Genomic DNA, 17,176 nt, shown 5'->3' with positions numbered 1-17,176 from the left:
TACTTTCTTAGAGCCGTTACCTTCCTCCGGGTGAGATGGAGGCAAGGGTTCCACAGACTGTATAGAGTTTTGGTTGATGGTATATAATTTTGCTAGCGTGGCATACCGGGGCAGGTACACTTCCCTCTCCCCGATATTGATTATGCGAACGGGCACCCTCCCATGGCGTACATTGACCACCCCCCGTGCTGTCAAAATGGTGGGCCTACTGTCTGAGTAAACTGGTTCTACCATTGCCTGGTAATCTCTACCTCTCAGACCAATAGCTGCCCGGCACCAAATCATCATTTCACTTTTTGGGGGCATGGAAATAGGGAAAGGGTCACACATTCTTACGCTACCAATCTCACCGCCGGAGAGTTCCACCTGTTGCCGTCGCATCAGTGCCCGGATCTCTTTCTGGAGCACTCGCTGCTCACCGGAGCTGGCGTTCTTGGCAACCTGCTGTAGAAGGAAAATCACCTCTGCAAGACAATTTTCAATTACATTAGTTCCTAGAGTTATTTTTGGGTGGCTCTCATGTTTGTCAATGTCTACAATGATCAGTCCCTGTGCTGCCAGTTCGACTCTACCGATTTTGATGGTCACCTCTTTAAATCCGATCTGTGGCACGGGCTGGCCATTGCTGGCGATGATACTCAAGTCGTCGTCAGGGTAGCGGGTAATATCCGAGTCATTCCAGTACTGCTTAAAGAGCACGTACGGGATGGTGGTGACCTGTGACCCGGTGTCCAGTAGGGCACTCATGGGAATGCCATCCAGTACCACAGGCAAGACTGGACGTCCTCCCACATATCTGTCGCGCCAGTTCGATGGGCCTGGTGATCTTTTTCCTGGGGGTTGGCCCTCTACCCCAGGTTGTGCCCGTTTAAAGAACAGTACCTTTCCATATGTCCGGGTTGATTGCAGCGGCGGCAGATGGGTCGTCCGTCCTCGCTGTATCGGTCACTGGGTCTTCCTCTGGCCGGTGGGGTCCTCCTTGGTCGACGCCACGGGATGTCCTCCGGTCCGGATGCCAGCTGGATCTTCCCTGGGGTGGAAACCTGTAAAGACTGCACAGTTCGGGTTAGCGCAGCAACGCTCTTAGCTAGCTCTTGGACCTGATGGCGTAGGTCTGGAGCCGGGTCATTGTCCAAAGCCTGCGCATCAGCTCCCACAGGCCCTGCGGACAAGGGCGCCGCCTCCTGGTGGTAAGTGATAGCTGGGCGCCTGTGGGTCACAACGCCACCCGGTGCCGGTTCTCGGAGCACCCGGATGGCTCTGTCCTTGAACTGTGCAAAGTCCAGATGGGGATCCTGTAAGGCCATTGCCCGCAACTGGGTTCGGTGGGCATTGCAATATAAACCCTCTATAAATTGTTCAGTCAACAGCCTGTCCTCGTTTCCCACCCCATCAGGGTCGGTCTGCTTTATGGCCCTCAGGGCCTCTTGTAGGTTTAGTGCATAGTCCCTTATACTCTCATGCGCTCGCTGCTTGCACCCGTAGAATCTAAGCTTAATCTCGGCTGAGGTGCGGGTATCAAAGGTGTCCTTCAGCCGGGTTAGTATCCCTGCGACAGTCTTCCTCCCAGGTGGCCAGGATTTTACTTCCCTTTTGGCTGCCCCAGTTAGTTGGGCCACCAGGATGCTCACTTTTTGCTCTTCTGTGAGGGGGTACACCTGGAAGAGGCTATCCAGCTTTTCCCTAAAGTCATGCAGGGTATGTGACTCCCCTGAGTACTGGGGTAGCCAAGCTGCTCCCGGGATATAGGGCATGGTGAAGGGCATAACTGCAGCAGCGGTGGCGCTGGCGGGGGTTGAGGCAGTGAAGCTCTCCTCCGTATCCGACATCTTCCTCCCCCCTAGTGGACCGTGGCCTACCTTGCGATGATCCTGTTCCGTAGGCCGCGGCTCCGCAGTGGATCGTCAGGGTTGAGGACCTTCCGTCGCGCTCCGGTGACGTCGGCGTCTGCTGGGCTCCTTCCAGGACCTTACGCAACGTCCGGACGTGAGGCGGGGCTTCAGTTCTCGCGCGCTTTCGGAGTCCACGCCCCTCTTCTTCCCGCGCGGCGTCCTCAAGATGGCATCCAATGGCGGGAAAACTCCACGGATGGCGGGAAGAAGGTCGAAGATGGCGCCGGATGGCGGGAAAACTTCGCGGATGGCGGGAAGAAGGTAGAAGATGGCGCCGGATGGCGGGAAACCTCCACGGATAGCGGGAATCTTCACCACTGGTAAGTTTGAACAGTCTTTGCTTTTCAGGCACGCAGTACCCGGTGGTTGCGGGCACGAAATCCTGCCGACTACGCCAACGTTGACGCGCCCCTGGGCCTGTGTCGCGCTGCGTTGCGCACGCGGGAGCTTACCCGGAGCCGGATCTCTTGAGGGTTGTAGTCTCGTGGCGGCGACCCGGTCCGTGCCCAGGGAGTCAAACTGAGCGGCGATGTACTAGCAGTAGATGGTTGGTGACTACGCCACCCGTTGAATGCAGCTATGGAGCTGCCGCTGCAGGGCAGACCGCTGAGGCCGGTGGAAGGATGGTGCAGCGTGGATGGTATAACCCCCAACGGGAGGGGTATGGCCTCAGGGCAGCCGACGTGGATGATGGGGGTAGCAGGAACCACTCAGAGACGGTGCGGTGTAGTTCAGGGTCTTTACTGGTGACAAAGATAGACCCTCCCGGAGTACTTGCTAGTGATAGGGGCCTGGTCAGTCCTTGAGCAGATGGGATCTCCCCTGGCCAGGCGGAGTTGTAGGCCTTCCCAACTAACTGTACTCTTCTGGCTACCTTGCTAGAGGCGGGAATAAGTAGCCCACGTCCCTGAGTGTACCGTGTGGTGCTCACCCGTATGGCCGGTGACTCGGGGCCTTCTAATGGCTTCCGCTCCACGATGGCGGTGCTGGTCCCACGCGTGTGACCGTGCCTTCGGGCTTCTGGGCCAGAGGACCTGAAATCCTCTGCCGGACGGTTTCTGCTGCTGGGTAGGAGTTAGTCCCCACAGCCTCGGACTCCGGGTCCGGTAAGAAATCTTCTCAGTCAGGGCGAGCTCTGCAGCTGCCAGCCCCTGACTCGTTGTAACACTGCTCCCCACAGAGCTCCTGATGTTTCTTGCTATGCTGCTTCTCTTCTCTACTCTTGTTCTGTCTTCTTTCTCACTAACCCTGCCTCAGCCCCGGGTTTATATAGGGGAAGTCCTTCCCCTCCCAAGACTGGGCAGGAGGTGTGGCATGCACAGGATCCCTGACCAAAGGACCTCCCACCTGCTCTCAGACGTAATATCTCTATCACTGTGGCAACCAGACCCCTGGGGTGTCACAACTGCAGTACATTATATGAAGAGGATAAAAACTTTGATGAAAGCGCTTCCTTAAGTGTATGTGTTTAAGGCAGTGTCGGCTTCTAAGCTTCTGAGGAGAACTGTATTGCACAGAAATTCCAGCTCACTCACGAATCCGGTGGGTGCACAGATAAATTAGCAATGTAATAGTGCAAAAGACGGAAGGAGTGAAGTATCAATGGCCCATTTAAAAATTCCTGCTTGCTTTATTAAAGTATCCACATAAGAATCATCCAAAAAAGATAAAAAGAACAGTAACTGTAGCGTATCTGATCAATTGTGATCCATAATCATAGCAGCATTCCCCATATGACTGTGCTTGTTTGTCCCTCTTCTCCTTTGCATGGTCCCTGAGTGTGTCCTCCACATTCTTGTTTTACAACTCCCGGGTGGGGAAAGTGCCAGGGTGGTGTCTGCCACATTCTTGACATAACTGTGCTGTTTCTTAACAACATCTTGGTGACTCTCTTACTCTCTAAACATTATAACTTACAATTACAATGTACATCTTAGAAATACCTACACATTCGCTAAATGCAGCTCATAAAAAGGATTACCTTTATGGTATTTTATTAGACATCTTCACGTGAATTGAAGAAATGAAGGACTTTGGAATCACTAGAGTGAGTGTATTTTGAACCTTCAGTATTAGTAAGTAGCTTCATTTTAAATAAAAAATGCACAATTTATAGTTTGACTTTAAATTTGCATGTTTGCTTACTTTATGTGGTATATTTACATTAAAATTAATTTAATATTTTACATATAGATAAACTGAAAAAGGTTAATCAAAAACATCAATTGATATTCATAGAATGTGCCATAAATGGCTGATAGATATGGGTCCCAAACATGCTCTCGGCTATTTTTTGAAACCCCCCATGATTAGTTCTTCATTCATAGTGGCCACTAGAAGTTCCCAAAATAACTTGCAGAGATGGTCCACTCATCACCCATCCTCTGGCTATGAAATAAATGTAAATATATAATGTCTAATAACTCTTTAAAGAGAATCTGTCACTTGATCAAAAAAATTTAGTTAAATACCCCTCCGGATTCTGCTGTTTTATTTGCATTTTGTGCTGCGAAACGTCATTGTAGAGATACATTTAATGTTTTTGGGATGCAGTATGTGATATCTTTGCTTGTAGTGCAACTAGGCATTTCTTCAGTTTTCTCTGGGGGCATGCTTTCACCCCTCCTTCTAAGATGCTGTACAGTGTCTGGGAGGAAGGTGTGAAAAGTTAAACATATACCCCCAGACAGTGTCAGACTGGGTTGGCAAAGTCCTACCAATAACATTGATTCTTGGGGTCCACTGTTCATCTGCATACAAAAGTAACCTGACCCAAGTACACATATTTACTTTTGCTTCTATGTAATATTAATTTGACTAGCTTGTTTAATGAATGATTAGGTTATACCTTTTTCTGCAAATTGCTAATCAAGTTTAACAGCACTAGCCATTAGCACTCTTTCACAGAGGCCTACCGAAGGATTCTCCTGTTCTCCTGTGGGCCAGTCCGAGCCTGCTCCCAGAAAAGACTCTGAGACTACTAGAATTGTGATTGTCAGTCCCTGGGTGAAAACATACTCCCCCCGGTTGTTTCTTTCTGTATTAATTTCTTTGTTATAAAAATGTTTATTATTACTTGCAATACTTGCATTACTTGTAACTGTTATCTATCAATAAGAATCATTGAAACTAAATTAATTATTGATATTAAATATTTATGGCAAACTCAGCTAACAGTTGATGTTCCACCAAGTCTGATCAGAGACACAATATCAAATATCGATCTAGTGTTTGGTTGGCATGTTCAGTCTAACCATTGGTCTCTGTATGATAGGTTGGTGAAAGGACAATTCAATATTGATTTTATTACGGAATGTACTCTAGAGTTTATAAACATCTGGAGCTCCACAATGGAAACAATACTTTCTGGAATCCTGTGAAGATGCATAATATGCATAATAATAACTTCCTTAAGGTTTGAGTGTTAGATAATCCAGACAAATGAACAAAATGACGCTGTTTGCTAAATCTGTCCACCATTATCCAAATTATAATTTTCCATTCTGATTATAAGAAGTCAGTAATGAAGTCCATGGAAAGGTGGGTCCAATGACTTTCAGAAGAGGGTAAAGGCTGGATTAATCCGGTGGAACAGTTTTGGGGTGTTTATGCTCAGGCCCAGATTTCACAAGCAATAACATATTCCCTATAATCTTGAATTATGGTTGACAACCAAAAATTGCTGGTTATTAGATGGACAATATTATTAATTATGGGGTGACCTGCAAAGACAGAATAATGAGACACATGAAGAACTCATGGAGAAAACTAGAGAGGACCAAACTAATTTTGGGAAGAAGTAATGAAAATTTGAGATCTCTAAATTTGAGATCTATGGATGTCTTCAACAAGCGTCCTTGGTTTGAGATGGACAGAGACTTTGGGAGACAGCATTGGCTTTAACATTTTTATTCAGTCTAAATGTTACTACAAAATCAAATCTAGGAAAAAATTAGCTGATTTTAGATGAGTAACATTATTATGGTCCATGATAACAGTGATTTTATTTTTGGCACCTTCTTGGAAGTGGCAAAATGCCTCAGAGGACCACTTGATTAAAAAAAATTATGATTACTAGTGATGAGCGAGCACTAAAATGCTCGGGTACTCGTTGCTTGGGTCGAGCAAATTGGAATACTCGGGTGCTCGACCCGAGCAACGAGCCCAATGTAAGTCTATGGGAAACTTGAGCATTTTTCTTGCGGTCCCCCCGGCGGACTGCAGAAGGTCAAAAATTGCCCAAATCGATGGGAACAGTGCTCAATGAAACATGTCAGGCAGGCAGGCAGAATATATAGGCAGACAGGCAGGCAAGGTATATAAGAGGGTGCATGAAAAACAGCAGGGCACTCGGAACACACTACTGCCCTCCGATTTTCATGTACACGTCTCTTTAAAAAAGCCGGCAATTCAGCAGCCGCATACAGTTATAACATCGGTGCCCGACAATTTAGAACAGAAAGAATAGAGTATCACACATAGATTAGATAGATAGAAATATGTCAGTCACATATATACTTGTAATAAGTACAGTGACAGTGTTGGTTACTGTACTTGTCATTTAGTGTTAAAATAAAGGATTTATAAAAAAAAAATTGTCATGGGGTCCCCCGTAATTTTATTCTCTAGCAGAGGTTAAGCAGATGGCTGTGCAGATATTTGAAGCCTGGGAAGGGGGTAATACCCACAGAGCTTCCCAGGCTACTAATATCAGCCCCCAGATGAATACCTAGCCTTTACTGGCTATTAAAATGGGGGACCCAAAAAAAATGACTTGAGGTCCCCCTATTTTAATAGCTAGCAAAGGCTAGGCAGACAACTGGGGGCTGATATTAATAGCCCAGGAAGGGTGTCATGAGTATTGGCCCCCTCCGAGGCTAGAAACACTAGCCCTCAGCCACCCCAGAAATGGGGCATCCGCTCTTCCCAATGCCCTGTAGCGGTGTCAGTGGGGTAATAGGTCTGGGGTTGATGTCAGCTTATAATGCCAGCTGACATCAAGCCCAGGTTAGTAATGGGGAGGCATCTATAAGATGCCCCCATTACTAACCCCATAGTCAAAGTGAAAAAAAACACCAACACCAAGAATAAAATCTTTTAATTGAAATAAACACACAATAATTTAATATTCTAAATTAAACTCTACTTGCCATTATGCCCATTCAAGCTGAATCCCATGTCTCCTGCAATAAAAGTAAAATAGTTAACAAACCTCATCCTTACCTTTCCATGGTTCCCACGACCGCTCCAGCTGTGCTACATTGAGATGGCAGGCTGGATCGTAGCAGAACGCTGCCATCCAGCTTGTCATCCTTCAGAGACACTGCGTAGCGCAGGCATGTCTCTTATCAATTTTCTTCTTTGCCCCACGTCCAGGGAGGTTTTTGACGGTTCCATGCTTGGCAAACTTCTTAATAACATTGCGCACTGTTGAAACTGGGATACAAATGACTTTGGAGATGGCCTTATACCCTTTGGAAGTCTTGTGTTTGCTTATAATAGCGGTTCTGATGGCCTCAGACAGCTCCTTTGTCATCACCATTGTGACAAAAGAACATAGCCTACCATGTGGCTTTTTAAAACACTGAAGTCATCATTTTTTGGTTAATTTAAGTCACATGGGCACCGAAAATTAATCACAGGTGAATCTCTTTTTTGAATTACCACAGGCAAGTCAAAATGTGTTCCCATACTAAATTAATGTAAAGGGTGCCAATACCAGTGACGCAGCAAGCTTTACGTTTTTCTATTTTTCCCTCCCATTGTTTTTTGTTTTAAATTATTGTTTATCATTTGCTCTTTTATATTTAACACGAGTGCTCTATGCAAAAAAACTGTTTCACTTGATTTATTTTTTCCAGGAGATATTGCACATTATGTACTTAAACTTCATGAGTGACAATAACGATGAGCAGGACTATACTTAACAAAATTTTGAAAAACAGCTGATACTTAACCCAAACAACATTTAAGGATATTCACAGTGACCCTTAGGTGTATTAAATGCAGTCTTCCACTCATCTCCTTCCCTGATATGGAAAAAGTTATGTTCTGCTCTGAGATCAAATTTGTTGAACCATCGGACTCATAACAGCTGCTTATAGAGATCAAGGATGATGGTCAGAGGATACTGATTTCTTTATAACAATTTTATTAAGTTCCCAAACTTGTGAGGTGAAAGGTCTGATGATGAATCCTTTTTACAGACTGTCATATAATCTTTCATGGACTAACGTTTCAGACAAAAAAGATTACATATTTTACCCTTGGGAAAGCAGGAGTTTCCTAAAAGGATACAACTTATTTGCAAGAAACAGACTTGATAAACGAGGAGGAGGGGTCGCATTGTATGTTAGAAAAGCGTATATCTGCACAGAGATTGAAGCAGAGACTGGGAGTTCTGTGGAAACTGTTTGGGTAAGAATACAAGGAGAGAACAACGGAAAGGACACCATTGTAGGCATTTACTACATGCCACCTGGGCAAGCTGAAGATATGGATGAACTCTTTATGTATCAAATGACCAAGTTCTCCAAAACATATGACATAGTGGTCATGGGAGATTTCAACTATCCAGACATTTGTTGGGAATCTCTCTCAAGTAAAACTAACAGGTCAAGCAAATTCTTATCCTCTCTTGCTGACAACTTTATCTTCCAAAAGGTAGGGGAGAAAACAAGGGGATCTGCTACTTTGGATCTAATCCTTATAAACAGGGATGAAATGGTTGAGGAGGTAAAAGTGGCTGGGACCCTAGGAGGCAGCGATTATGCTATTATAGAATTTTGGATAACTAGAGGAGGAAGTCATGTGAAGACTCAAACTTCAAGGTTAGATTTCAGAAAGGCTGATTTTATGCGACTCAGAAAGAGAATAGGAGGGATCCAATGGCTGGATGTCCTTAAGGACAAAAATGTCCAGGAAGGATGGGAAATTTTTAAAAATGAGATTCTCAAAGCGCAATCGTTAACAATCCCGAAAAGTAGGATGAATGGGAAGCATTTAAGGTAACCAGGATGGATGAACACAGAACTTAAACACATGTTAAAAAGAAAGAAAGAAATGTTTATCAAATGGAAAGAGGGAGGCATATCTAAAGAAGATTATAATGCAGTCTGCAGATCCTGCAGGGCACATATCAGGTTAGCTAAAGCTGGCAATGAATTAAGGCTTGCAAGAGATGTCAAAAGCAATTAAAAAGGATTTTGGGGGTATGTCAAAAGTAAAAGAAAAGTGAAAGATGCTATAGGATTTTTACAGGATGAAAATGGTGAAATGGTAAGAAAGTATGTTGAGAAGGCCGAACTTTTTAATTCCTATTTTGCATCTGTTTTCTCTCAGAAAGAAAATGTAATATCAACTGATCTTCACTGTCCTATTAAAGGAATAGAAGAATCCAAGTTATCTGTAAATGTGGCGCCCCTGAGGGTTCGGTTGCCACAGAGTTATTGCATCTCATCCAGGGGTGTGGTACCTCACTCTCAGGTAAGGAAGGAGTATGGCTCAGGACCCTAACACTACATTCACTACACCACATTTCCGGGGCACAGGGCGAGATTGCTCCTACGGGAGAGCACAGTCCCTGGTCCCTGGCTGGAGTGGGGAGGAACCACTTAGAAAGGGGGAACAATGTAGTGGATGGGTGGAGGACGTAGATCCTGGAAGCACTGGAGTAGGAGTATAAGTATGGGAGCCATCTTAGATCAAGGGAGTCCCGACAGAGAGTTCCAGTCCAGACGGACTGAGGTGAAGACAGGGAGCCGGGGCTCTGTATGAGCTCTGCTCCACATGCGGGCCTAGTCAGGAGGCCTGAGCCTGAGAGGAGTGGGAGCAGGAAGGCTCCAGGAACAGAAGGGAACCCAGGGGTACGGGCCATGCAGCAAGCCACCCGTACGCCCGCCGCTACTAGCATAGTAGGGGGGTCAGGCCAGAAAAAGGGAACCGGTCCCTCAACTAGCACGGAGCTACAAGGCCAAAATAGGAAAACGGAGGCTGCAGCACTTCAAGTACCGCAGGCCACAAGTCCACACCAGTACACTAAGAAGGTAGCCGCATAGGACCCAGGGGACGGAACACACGTCGCCCGCCAAGGCCCGAGGATACCGGATAGAAGTGCCACTGGGTGTGAGGTGCAGGGAGCAGGCCAGAGAGAGGACACACAGAAGGGGGTCCTGTAAAATGCTCCGGAGTTACCTGAGGGTTGGCTGAACCCCTCACTGCGTGAACACAGGACGCCGTGGGCCTTGCACTGGCGCCTGTATCTGGAACTGCTATAATCATGAGTAAAGACCCTGGGACTGCACTATCTGACTCCGTGTCATTACTGACTACCTGCACCATAAAAACCATCCTCTATACATGCTACACTCTTCCTGTGGGGAGTTACACTACCTTAGCTGCTATACCACCAGCTTCAGAGGACTGTTTCGCAGAGGCGGTTCCTATTGACGCATTCCGCAGGTTGCATAGTCAGACATTATAAACCTATACATAAACTACCCTTAGATTGACCGCCCTGGGTCACGGACTGGGTCACCGGCACGGTGACTACAACCCCCAGCATCTACAGGCCCGCCTCCAGGTACCCCACGGCCCAGGGGGCACGTCATAAACAGAGAGATTGTGAGGGAATATTTAGCTAACATAAATGAGTTCAAGTCTCCAGGTCCAGATGAATTACACCCCAGAGTGCTGAAGGAGATCGTAGAAGAAATTTTAGAACCACTCTCCAAAATCTTTGAAAATTCTTGGAGAACAGAAGAAGTCCCAGAAGACTGGAGAAAAGCAAATGTTGTTCCTATCTTCAAAAAGGGGAAGAAGGTGGACCCAGGGAACTATAGGCCGGTGAGTCTGACTTCTATACCAGGAAAGATCTTTGAACAAATTATTAAACAACATGTATGTAATTACCTGGATAAGAATGAAGTGATTAACCAGAGTCAGCATGGGTTTGTAACTGTCAAGTCATGTCAGACCAACTTAATTTCCTTCTATGACAGAATCACTGACTGGGTGAATCAGGGAAATGCTGTAGATATAGTATATCTTGACTTTAGCAAAGCATTTGACAAAGTATCTCACACCATCCTTATTGAAAAAATGACCAAGTATGGAATGGACAAGGCAACTGTTAGGTGGATTCATAACTGGCTTAGTGATCGGACTCAAAGAGTGGTCGTAAATGGCTTCACATCCAGTTGGATGAATGTCTCAAGTGGGGTACCACAGGGCTCTGTCCTGGGACCTGTATTGTTCAACATCTTTATCAATGATTTAGATGAAGGAATTGAGGGTAAACTGATTAAATTTGCTGATGAAACAAAGCTAGGAGGGATAGCTAACACTAGAGAAGAAAGAGAGAAGATTCAAAAAGACCTAAATAAACTGGAGCACGGGGCAGTAAATAACAGAATGGTTTTTAACAGGGAAAAATGCAAAGTACTACATCTGGGCAATAAAAATCAAAAAAAGCATATACAAAATGGGAGGAATAGAGCTAAGCAATAGTGTTGAGCGAGCATGCTCGACACTGCTCAGTACTCGCCTGAGCATTACGCTACTTGGGATGTTCGGCGAGCACCGAGCATTTCCGGGTTACTCGGGCGGGAGCTCGGGTCTCCGCCCTGCATGTTTGGCGCTCTTTACAGAGCCAATGAACATGCAGGGATTGCCAGCCAGTCACTGTAATGCAGCAGCCATGTTGTTTTTGGGCATTACAGTGATTTGCTGGCCGCACAGCGTCACCTCGAGTATTTAAAACCGGGCGCCGCCATCTTGGACACAGACACTCCGGATCAGACAGTGTAGGGACAGCGCTGCTGAGCTAGGGAGAGATTTTTCCTGCGAAATAGTAAGTGTAGGGTCTGTAAAGGTTGCCAGAACAAACAAACAGTCCTTCTCACGACTAATATCCATCCCAGATATCAGGCAGGCAGGCAGGCAGGCTGTATAGGAGACGCAGTGGTTATACCAGCAAACGCTGCATTACAGTCCTGTGTGCTCCTGTTTCTGAAATTGCTGGACTTAGCTACAGGTCTCGGGGGCCAGTAAAAATCCTTTTTTTTCATCTAAATCCTCTTTTTTTTTTACTCCTACACACTGTACAAATACCCGTCTTATTAACCTATTGGTGTCCCCCCCTCCCCCCAAAAAAAAGTGCGTCTCTGATTTTTCAGACACAAATATATCTGTTGAAAAGAGTCTGGTATAGGCCACAGAAACAGAAGTGTGGTTTTGCTGTTCCATGGGTAAAATCTCTGAAGTACCCAGTTTTGGGCCTTTGGTATCTAAAAAAAAACAGTTTGAGTGTGTCGCTCACTGTTCAGCCGCAAATCTATATATTTTAAAAAGTGTGGTATACACCAGTAAATTAAAACTGTGGTTTTGCTGTTCCACGGTAAAAAATCTCTCTTATCCTGTTTTTCGCTTTTTTTGCCTTAAAAAAAAACAGTAGTGTCTCCGGAGTGTTCTGACACAAAAATATATCTGTTGAAAATAGTCTGGTGTACGCCTGACAAATCCCAGTGTGGTTTTGCAGTTCTACGGGTAAAATCTCTGTAGTATTCAGTTTTGGGCCCTTGGTATCTTAAAAAAAAACAGTTTCAGTGTGTTGCTCACTGTTCAGCCGCAAATCTATATATTTTAAAAAGTGTGGTATACAGCAGTAAATTAAAACTGTGGTTTAGCTGTTCCACGGTAAAAAATCTCTCTTATCCTGCTTTTCGCATTTTTTGCAGTAAAAAAAAACAGGACAATGTGAACTGAGGTCTAAGATGGCAGACATACAAGAAACAGAGGCATGTTCACACTAGCAAAAAAGAAGCAAGACAAAAATATATCTCATACCCTACCATAATTATATATAAATGTAAAGCAAAGTTGCATAATAAATATAGGGTACTTAGTGAACTATTTTTGATCAAAAAAAGTATACAAGCCGTCCCACCAGCGGCAAGGTGACCCTAAATTGGGACGGTACCTATACTGCCTATATTAAAAACCTTACTGTATATCAAAGTTGAAATAATGCATATAAAAGGGTAGACAAATAGGACCGGGTCCCAACTCCAGACCACCTAGGCCCGTGGTAAGCTACATATATACCAATCAGCTCAACAAAGGGCATGCCACACCCTTAAATTGCACAGAATGCATTTATATATAATTATGGTAGGGTATGAGATATATTTTTGTCTTGCTTCTTTTTTGCTAGTAAAAAAAAACAGTAGTGTCTCCTGAGTGTTCGGACTCAAAAATATATCTGTTGAAAATAGTCTGGTGTACGCCTGACAAATCCCAGTGTGGTTTTGCAGTTCTACGGGTAAAATCGCTGTAGTATCCAGTTTTGGGCCTTTGGTATCTAAAAAAAAACAGTTTGAGTGTGTCGCTCACTGTACAGCCGCAAATCTATATATTTTAAAAAGTGTGGTATACACCAGTAAATTAAACTGTGGTTTTGCTGTTCCACGGTAAAAAATCTCTCTTATCCTGTTTTTCGCTTTTTTTGCCTTAAAAAAAAACCAGTAGTGTCTCCGGATTGTTCTGACACAAAAATATATCTGTTGAAAATAGTCTGGTGTACGCCTGACAAATCCCAGTGTGGTTTTGCAGTTCTACGGGTAAAATCTCTGTAGTATACAGTTTTGGGACTTTGGTATCTAAAAAAAAAACAGTTTGAGTGTGTCGCTAACTGTTCAGCCGCAAATCTATATATTTTAAAAAGTGTGGTATACACCAGTAAACAATAACTGTGGTTTTGCCGTTCCATGGTAAAAAATCTCTATTATCCAGCTTTTGTTATTTTTTCCGCAAAGAAAAACAGTAATAGTTTCTCCCTGATTGTTCAGATTGTTTAAAAGAGTCGGGTGTAGACCAGAGAAATAGAACTGTGGTTTTCCTCTTCCACGGTTCTAATCTACTTTTTATTACCCTTTTTCCATTGATAGTGCGAGTGTAAGCTATTTTACTTCCTTTACAATGGGCAAGGCGCGTGGCAAGGGACGTGGAACTGGAAGTTCTGGTGATGGTGCGTGCAGAGGACGGGGCCGTGGCCAAGGTGAAAATGTGCCACAACCAACAGCCACATCTTCTCGCTCCCACTTCTTGACCGAATTACTAGGGAAGCACAGAACAACACCAGTATTGCGAACTGATCAGTGTGAACAGGTTATTAATTGGATAGCAGATAATACTTCCAGTTACCTGGGCACCATCACCTCCGGTCTGTCTTCCACACGGTCAACTCTTAGTAGCCGTGAGTCTCGACCGCATACTCCTCCTCATCCTTATGCTCCTTCCTCCCACCATGCCGAGTGTCGTCAGACAGCAATTGATCCCACACTTGCACACTCTGAAGAGCTGTTCACTGGTCCATTTCCATATTTGTGCCCCTCGCCTGCTACGCTTGAAGTGGTGGAAGAGGAGATCCCATGTAGCGATGTACAAATATTTGAACAGCCACGGCCACAGGAAGTTGATGCTGGCAATTTGTCACAAGAGGTGGACGATGACGAGACACAATTGCCAGGAAGTGAGGAGGAGCATCGTGGTGCGCAAGTGGAAGTGGAGGAGGTGGTGGATGATCTAATAACTGACCCAACGTGGCAGGTTGACATGCAGAGTGAGGACAGCAGCACACAGGAGGAGTGAAGCAGAGTACCCCAACAGGCAGGAAGAAGCAGTGTGGTGGCCGCAGACACAAGGCGGGCAACCGTTCCCGTAACACCAACACGAGGGACGTTGCCAGTACAAGCGGTAGGTCTTCCAGAGTCTGGAATTTTTTTAAAGACTCTGCTGATAACCCCAAAAAGGCCATTTGTACCACCTGCCATGCCAGCATCAGCAGGGATGACAAAACTACCAGCCTGACCACCACCAGCATGATCAGGCACATGGCAGCAAAGCACCCGACTTTGTGGGGCGAAACCCAGGGTCCACGACCAGGGTCAGCGGGTGTCACCACTGCTTCTTCCGCTGTTGTGCGAACAATAGAACCCCCTGTTGTGTGTGCAAGGCAATCCCCTGTCCATACTGCATGTAAAGATGCCCCCTCCTCTCAGTCTTCACTTGTTATGGCAGTTTCTCAAGACACAGCATCAACGTTCACGTCCACGTCCCACCGCAGCGTTCAATTGTCCATATCCCAGACCTTTGAACGAAAGCGGAAATTCGCAGCTAACGCCCCACAGGCCACAGTCCTAAATTCGCACATTGCACGACTGCTTGCGTTGGAAATGCTGCCTTTTAGGCTGGTGGAGACGGAATCCTTCCGCAACCTTATGGCGGTGTCCGTCCCTCGGTACTCGGTCCCCAGCTGACACTATTTTGCCCGGTGTGCCATCCCCGCACTACACAAGCACGTGTCCCAAAACATCTGCCGTGCCCTCAACAACGCAGTTACTGGGAGAGTCCACCTGTCAACGGACACGTGGACAAGTGCTTGTGGCCAGGGACGGTACATCTCCCTGACGGCACACTGGGAAAACATAGTGGAAGCCGGGAACCAGTCGGACCTTGGGACGGAACACATCCTCCCCACACCGAGGATTGCGGGCCCTATGTCAGTCAGAGTTGCCCCCACAGTGTACAGCTCCTGCGCATCATCCTCCTCCTCCTCCTCATGTTCAGCCTCCATCTCAGATATCACCACATCAGTTACAAGCTGGAAGCACTGCAGTACTGCCCCCGCCAAGCGGCACAGGCTGTGCTGAAACTCATAAGCTTAGGTGATAAACCTCACACTGCTTGTGAGTTGTGGACAGCTGTGAAAGAGCAGGCAGATCTGTGGCTGAGAATTAAAGAGGAGGCATTGCAACCAAAGTATGATGAGATGGATCAAGAAGCCGTAGTGAGCGATTACACACAGCCCAGCCTCATCTCATTCCAACGTGCATTGGGGGACAATGAGGGAGAGGAGGAGGAGGAGGAAGAACAGGAGTTGTTATCATGCGCTGTAGATGGTAGTACCTGTACAAGTGTCATACCGTCGATTCAGCGTGGGTGGCCTGAGGACAGGGGGGAGGAGGAGGAGGAGGAGAGCATGATCATTCGTCATCTTGGTGAGGACACGGAAATCTTGCCCGCTACCAGTCTAGCACGCATGGCTGACTTTATGTTACGCTGCCTTAACCGTGACCCTCGCGTTGTCAAAATGTTGGGTGACAGTCATTACTGGTTGGTGACACTTGTAGACCCCCGCTACAAGGAGAACTTTCACTCTCTTATTCCTGAGGTGGAGAGGTCTACAAAAATGGGGCAGTACCTGAAGGCCCTTGCTGCAGAACTGTTAAAAAAATTCCCATCTGAACACACTAGCGGCAGAGGTCACAGTTCATTGACCAACCAAAGCGTACAAGCGAGAGAGAGGCAACTCCAATCCAGCAGAGGCAAGGGAACACTGTCAAAGTTCTGGGACAGTTTTCTCAGACCCTCCCTTCGGACAGACCCTGAGGCGCGGGGTACTCTCACAAGGAGTGGAAAGTTTCAAAAGATGGTGAGGGAGTACCTTGCCGACCGTACCAGCGTCCTCCGTAATTCCTCTGTGCCTTTTAATTATTGGGTATCCAAGCTGGACACTGGGAATGAACTCGCTCTGTATGCCTTGGAGGTTCTGGCCTGCCCTGCCGATAGCATGTTATCAGAGCGTGTTTTTAGTGCCGCTGTGGGAATTATAACTGATAAGCGCACTCGCCTGTCAACTGACAATGCTGACAAGCTGACCCTTATCAAAATGAACAAGGGCTGGATTGGGCCAGACTTCTCATCACCACCAAATGACAGCAGAGTAACATAAAGTCAAATCCACTGTGTTATTCCGGGAGGTGTATTCACATGCACCGCTTCAAACCCACACATGGGTATACGCTTCCTCATTTCGGCTGTTTTATGTTCTTCTCCTTATCCTCAGCCTCCACCACCACTATAACACCAGTGTGACCGTGGTCCGTGTTGCCATTATTGAAAGTTCCTCCATCCTTATTTTTGTCAGCTTTTGCTTGGAAGGCATAAGCAAAGACTGTGGGAGACCCACTCCCCAATAATGGGAATAATATTTTTAAGATGCTGTACTGTATGGCTCTTGTAAGGGGCATTAAAACTGTCTTGTTATACCACTCTGACCTCCATGTCTCTTGTATGGGGCATTAAAAGCATCTTGTTATACCACTCTGACCTCCACGTCTCTTGTAAGGGGCATTAATAGCGTCCTGTTATACCACTCTGACCTCCACGTTTCTTCTGAGGGGCATTAAAAGCGTCTTGTTATACCACTCTGACCTCCACGTTTC

Source organism: Phyllobates terribilis, unplaced genomic scaffold (genome assembly GCF_046119375.1).
Source record: "Phyllobates terribilis strain yellow unplaced genomic scaffold, ASM4611937v1 Scaffold_10__3_contigs__length_209671492, whole genome shotgun sequence".
Taxonomy (NCBI): Eukaryota; Metazoa; Chordata; class Amphibia; order Anura; family Dendrobatidae; genus Phyllobates; species Phyllobates terribilis.
Note: the sequence above shows the minus strand (reverse complement) of the source record.